Genomic DNA, 6,532 nt, shown 5'->3' with positions numbered 1-6,532 from the left:
CACGCGCATAAACATAGGACATAATTGGTTATACTCACTAAAACATGTGAAACTTGTCTCAGTCTAATTGGTCAAGATAAACTGCCAAATTGATGTTCTTTGTGCCAAGTTCCCTTTATCGTGGAACGTGCACCTGTGTTCTTCTAATTGGCACTTTCTTTTTCTGTTGTCTTGTTTATTCTGTTTGAGGCCTTCTGAAGGCGTCTGGAATGCTCTTGTGACCGTTAGCTAAATATGTGTCCACAGGCTTTCATGTATTAACAGGCAGCATCACAGCTCTTGCTGCTCTCATTGCAAGTTGCAGGAGGAAGTTTGTTCTTTCATTATTCTCTTGTAATTCTTTTTAATGTGGATAGCAAAGGTTTTTTGGGGAAGGAAGCAGTCTTCTCTTTTTGTCTGCATTTTGTAGAGACCTCTTTATGGTGCCTATAGAATACCACAGTGTTGAGTACCTGTGTTGTGTCTCCCTTCCAACTCCTTAACTGTGCCCAGGCAAAGCTGCAGCTTTGATTTTTAGCAGCTATGCATGACATGATCATCTGCCTGGAGGGAAGTGAGGAGTGGCATTTTCTGATGTGAAACTGACTAATGCAGGAGGAAGGGAAGGAAAACTGCCTTTTGTGGAGTAGAAAGGTGCATGATGGAGCACTAATGAGGTACGTGGTTTTTCTTCTGACTGCAGTAAAAAGAAGGGGCTAATACTCAGTACTGCTGCTACAGCTTCCCAACCCCCTTGGCTACAAAGAACGCATACAGTGACCCAGGAGCTCGCACTGAGGCACCGTAACCAGAGTGAAGAACTGCTAGTTTAAACACATCCCCCTCACCAACCCCCCCCTCCCCAAAACAGGCAAACGAAAAAGATGATGTAGCTCACATGTTTCCAGTTCTGCAAGTTGTTGTGTAGGGACTCTTTCATCTTCCTATGGATGCTTCTGGCATCATTTTCTAAAACTAAAGGTTGGTTGTTCTTACGCTTTGTTGTTGCCTTTCTCTGTCCCACCCAAATCATAGTTGTTTAGTACATAGGGAGGCAATATCTAAATGAATAATGAATACTTTTTTTCTTTTCAAAAGAACATTCTCCTGAGGAACTTACTGCAGGGTAGTAGCTTTATTTTCTGCTTTCAAGTTTATGTGCAGTACATGTGTAGTGGGGAAGAATGGCTAGAGAGTAAAAAACCTCTGTGCATTTAATCATAGAATGGTTTGGGTTGGGAGGGACATTTAAAGGTTCCTTTAAACTCCAACACCCCCAACAGCCCCCCCCCCCCCCCTGCAATGAGGAGGGACATGTCAGTGCTCTGTCCAACCTTGAATGTTTCCAGGGATGGGGGTTCTACCACCTCTCTGGGCAAGCTGTTCCAGTGTTTCACACCTCATGTCGCCAGTCCTGATTTAGGGTCCTGCTGACTTTGCCAGTTTGTTGCGAATGGGTGGTTTATGTCACTTAAAGAACCATTGTCAAAGGTATTACCAAAACTGGTTTTAATGTGGTGTAAGAATTCGATGTCAAGGTTCACTCTCTTACTATATGGCACAATCATTTGAACAGTGATGCAAAGTTACCAAGGCACAAATCAAGGTTACCATACTACAAGGTTGTGCATGATATCGGTTGCTTACCAAAGATCTGCTGTTGGTAAGAGGTGTCTCTGCCTCGAGGAGCAACCTTGAGAGGTTTCCCAGCCCAAGGGGAGATTACTGCCATGTGGCCATGCTGCCTAGCAGGGAGAGCTCAAAGGAGGCTCACTTAAGATGTCATATTTATGGAATAAAGCTCTTGGTTTGTAGTCCGATTACATGTGATGGGAAAGGTATGCATGAGACTCCTTGTACCCACAACTCCGTTCCTTGATAGAGGATTCTTGGAAGAGCCACCCGCTATTCATATGTTAATCGCGTGATGGGTGTTCCAAGCTCATGTGCATCGGTGCTCACTGGGTCACTCTGCTCCTTTGTGGGTTTTCAGAGAAATTGAAACTAGAGGAGTTCTTGGCCTGTTATCAGCTCAGGCCTTTACCCCCTTTGGAGCCTGTAGCAAACTACAGCTAGTTTGGTTAAGGGCTTGAGTGCATCCATCACACCTCATCATAAAAAAACGTCTCCCTTATCTCTAGTCTGCATCTACCCTCTTTGAGTTTAAAACCATTACCCCTTCTCCTATTGCAGCAGGCCTTACTAAGGGCTGTCATCTTCTGGATTTGCTAGGAGTTTGCAGTTTAACACCTGCCACTCTATCAGAGACTTAACTGCACCTGCTCTGTGGTATTTAAAACTGTATACAATCAAAAACCTTGTACCTATTAACAAAATTCCAAGGCCGCTATCTAGTCTTCCCTCAGGACTGGGAAGAGACAGACAGGCTACAACCTCAGTCTTGTTCGTGACCGAAGCGATCTGCCGACACATTGGTGAGAGGTCCGCCGCTGGCTTCGCTGCATCTGTTGACAACTGAACCTGTAGCGCGCACGGGTCGCAAGGTCAGGCCTTTGCGAGATGTACATCCAGAAGGTACAGAACAGGAAAAATATTTGTACAGTGAACATCTAACACTTCTTGAGGTATAAATATTTGCAATTCAGTTGCATCAGCGTTTGATTCATATGAGATCTGAAGGAATTCTTACAGTCTTTCCAAAAGCTCCAATTGGGTGTTTTCACTGAAGGAGATCACACGGGAACCGGTCTTGCGTGCTGTGCTTTTTGCCCTTAGGGCTACACTTGTCTGGCATGATGTTTGTGGCTTTTTAGTGTTGCTGTCTATTATTGCTTGAGAAATGTCTGGGTTGTGATGGGTTGTCACGCTGGCAGCCTGTGAGAGATCACGGGGTTGCACAGCAGAACCTGGGAGGCTGCGTGGTATGTGGGAGCTATCGGTAGGCGGTCAGGACGAGATGTGGATTGCTCAGTGTGCGTGCTAGCCACATGTCTTTACTACTTTCTGAAGTCAGATTGTGCCTTCAAGCAAAACTTGAAGGTTTCTGGAGTTTGATGTAGGATATGTATTTTTTATTTTATTGTACTAGTAATTTAAACTCTGCTGTAGCTGAGTACCATTTTCACAGCCCAGTGTTGATGCTCTGTCTGCTGCGGCGGTGCCTATGCATGCCTGCAAGCAATCCTTCATGTCTGCAGTAGTTTTTAGAGAGCACAGTTCAACCCTCAATGCTGAAATTGCCCACATTTATTTTTTTTCTGTTTAGTGGTGCTGTTTGGTTTGTCTTTTTTAACAGCATAGAGGAGCAATAAAATATGGCCTGCTCTTGTGCTTATTAAATGTCCTAATATAAATTCATTAATTTCCCTGTTGCTTCTGCAGGTGTATCCTGCATTTTTTTGCCCCTCACCGTCCTACATAATTTTACTGGAACAGTTCAGCTTGGCTTATTGACAGGGAGAAGCAGCGAAGCTGCAGGGTAGGGACTGGCAGCCCAGGAGCTGCACTGATGCACCCTTGTTCTACCTCTTGTTGCCTTAATAGCCTCGCAACCGAGCAGCTGATGGACTTCTAGCATAGCAGGACTGCTAGGACCTGCATTACCAGCGGCTGTGCCGTGCACCTGGTCGATGCCAGCGCTGCTGCGTCCCACTGGCTGCCGCGAGCGTTCTCCTCCAGCGCTGCAAGGTTGCTTTCCCCATGAATAACCTCGGTGTGCAGCCTGGAGCTGGGCCGGCGGTGGCTGTGCCGCTGGAGCCCGGTGGAAACCCTCCCGGCCAGGACTAGCGATGGTGGGTGACGTCGGGGACCCCGCTGCTCCGCCGGCCCTGCCTGCCAGGGCAACCTCACTTTACAAGTATTTATTTCCCCCCCGCTCTCTCCCTGTTCTGTTTGTCTGGATGTGTGAAGTTGTTTGAACAGTGAAATAAGAGATGTTATTTTTGGCCATGCTGGGTGAATGAGAGCTGTGGGGCTGCCTGTGCCCGAGGGGATGGCCGGGCCAGGCTGCGAGGGGCTTAGGATCCATGCCGGGCTGGTTGGGAAGGCTCCATCCTGCTTCAGGCCCTTCGTGGGCGCTGGTGGTGCAAGACCACGGTTGCCGTTGGCCCCTGACAACCCCAAGAAGGCTTTGAGTCTCGTGGGGGCCACGAAAGGAGCCTGAACCCCCCGGGTGCCCACCAAGCCACCTGCTTCGGCTTGGTCGTGCCCTTGCCCGTGTCACGGTGTGAAGCACCACTGCCTGTTTTTATTGTTCTTCTGGTGGATCGTGGGGCGCAGCGATGTTACTTGTTCCCCTCGTCCAGTATTTTTTGCACCGATGTCCCTAAGGGCTGTGAGGCTGGGCCCCGCTCAGCCTTGGTGGGCACGGGTGGCTGTCCGGGGGGATGCTGCCGACTGCGCTGGGAGGCCATCAGGGCATCGGTAGTGACCCCCCAGCCTCTCTTCTGGCAGCAGTCCCATACCTTCCTGTTTGCTGCTTGGTGTTTGCTAATTTTCTATTGCCAGGAGCCATGGACAAGGCCGGTCACACAGGGTGTGAATGAGCTCTGCTGATCTGGTCGATACACTGAAGAAATAATTGGTGTCAACTGATGTCGCCATGTTGACTTCACTGTATCTGCGCTGATATACTGATGCACTATTACCTACAGAAGGGGAACATAATCTTGTTTACCTTCTCCAGGCTCAGCAGCATGTTATACTTCAGCATGTTTTCAAACAGGAAAGCGTAGGAAGCAAACAGCACGCTTTGAAGCGAAAGATTTGACTTGGTCAAACTCAGGCAAAACACTTGCAGTTTTTACATCCTAGGCTGGAGCACTATAGTTCAGTAAAAAGATTGTTCTGTTTTGCTGTAGCTTAGTTTTTCCTGTTTAAAAATGTTTTAACTTCTCAGAAGTGGGTTCTGGGATGACAGAATTGTGGAATGGTTTGGGTTGGAAAGGATCTTCAAAGGTCATCTAGTCCAACCCCCCTGCCATGGGCAGGGACACCTTCCACCAGACAGGTTGCTCCAAGCCCCATCCAACCTGGCCTTGGACACTGCCAGGGATGGGGCATCCACAGCCTCTCTGGGCAACCTGTTCCACTGCCTCAACACCCTCATCATAACAAACATTTGCCTTCTGTCCGGTCTAAATCCACCCTCTTCCAGTTTAAAACCCCTGCCCCTTGCCCTGTCACTACTGACCTTCATAAAAGGTCTCTCTCCATCTTGCTTATGAGCCCCCTTCGTATATTGGCAGGCCGCTGTAAGGTCTCCCTGGACCCTTCTCTTCTCCAGGCTGAACAACCCCGACTCTCCGCCTGTCCTCACAGGGGAGGGGGTAAACTTGCAGCCAAGAGGCCGTTTGAACAGGTCAGTTCCCCTCCACGCTCTGCGCTGGGTTCGCTCACCAGGTGAAAACCTCTGGCTGCTGTAAGTATTCCACGTGTCTGCACGCGCGAGCTCCCTCCCCGTTTCAAACAGCGATTACGCAGGCTTTTGAGAAACACGGGTATGAGCACACAGACCTGAAGCGCGTGATGTACACAAAGTACAGAAGTTCAAGTGTCCTTGGCACCTTGCGGGCTTTTGTGGTTTGTTTGGTTTTTTCCTGCAGCATGCCGGTGAGTTTGAATCAATACTGTGCTGATACAGCGCCGAACAAACTTGTTAAGAACAGCTTATGCGACTCAGATAAAATTAAGAGGAAAAAAAAAATAAAATTAGCTGTGTAGGAAGATTAGGCAATGTATTAGCCATGAAAATGCAAATAGTTTACTGCTGTTGTTGACGTAATCAGTTTTTACAGATTTGTATACCCTCCACCTGAATTCTCTTAAAATACTGAATGTGCTGCATTCCTGGAGTTGCATGCTGTAAAAATCACAAGTGATAATTGCATGATCATCCCACGAACGCTGATGCCTAGCAACACCTGGAAGAGGTAAGTTGCCGATCCTTGGGTGTTCATTACCACCATGTGCAATTTCAAAGAACTGGCAAATGTGGAATAGATTTGTCTTGTGTTGACTGCAGTGTTTCAAATTCCAAGTATTTTATTTAGCTGAAACAAATACTAGTGTGATCAGTCGGTTTGGGGGCTGCCTTTCAGAGCTGTCAGAGAGCTCATTTAAAGCTCAGGTAATTTCTCCATTCATGGATATATCTAATTATATGTACAACTAATCTAGGTTAGCCAGTGTGCTAGCTAAGAACTTTAATTTATATTTTTTTGCAGAGGTAACACTTGTCAAGTTTGGTTAATGCTGGTTTTCTAAACCTTGTAGAGCATGAATAATATATTGCTTTAATCTGCAACATCATGATTTATTGGCTTAAATTGTTCCAACAATAGATGAAATACTGTATCAGTAGTTCAGCTTAAGCAAGCAGTTTCAGAAACACAGCTTCCCTCTTTGATCCTTTTAGATGCCATGAAATAAACAAGTGTATTCCTGGTTGAAGAGTTTGAATTTCAGTGGAAGGAGCTTTCTGGTGGTGCTTTTCTAATTCCTTAGGTCCAAACAAAGTAATTGACCCAAGCAGTCCATATGCATTGTATAGAAAAACACCATTTACAAAATGCAAATCATCAACAAATAGAGG

The sequence above is a fragment of the Accipiter gentilis genome, chromosome 31 (genome assembly GCF_929443795.1).
Source record: "Accipiter gentilis chromosome 31, bAccGen1.1, whole genome shotgun sequence".
Taxonomy (NCBI): domain Eukaryota; kingdom Metazoa; phylum Chordata; class Aves; order Accipitriformes; family Accipitridae; genus Astur; species Astur gentilis.
The sequence above is the reverse complement of the archived record's forward strand: the minus strand, read 5'-3'. Positions refer to the sequence as shown.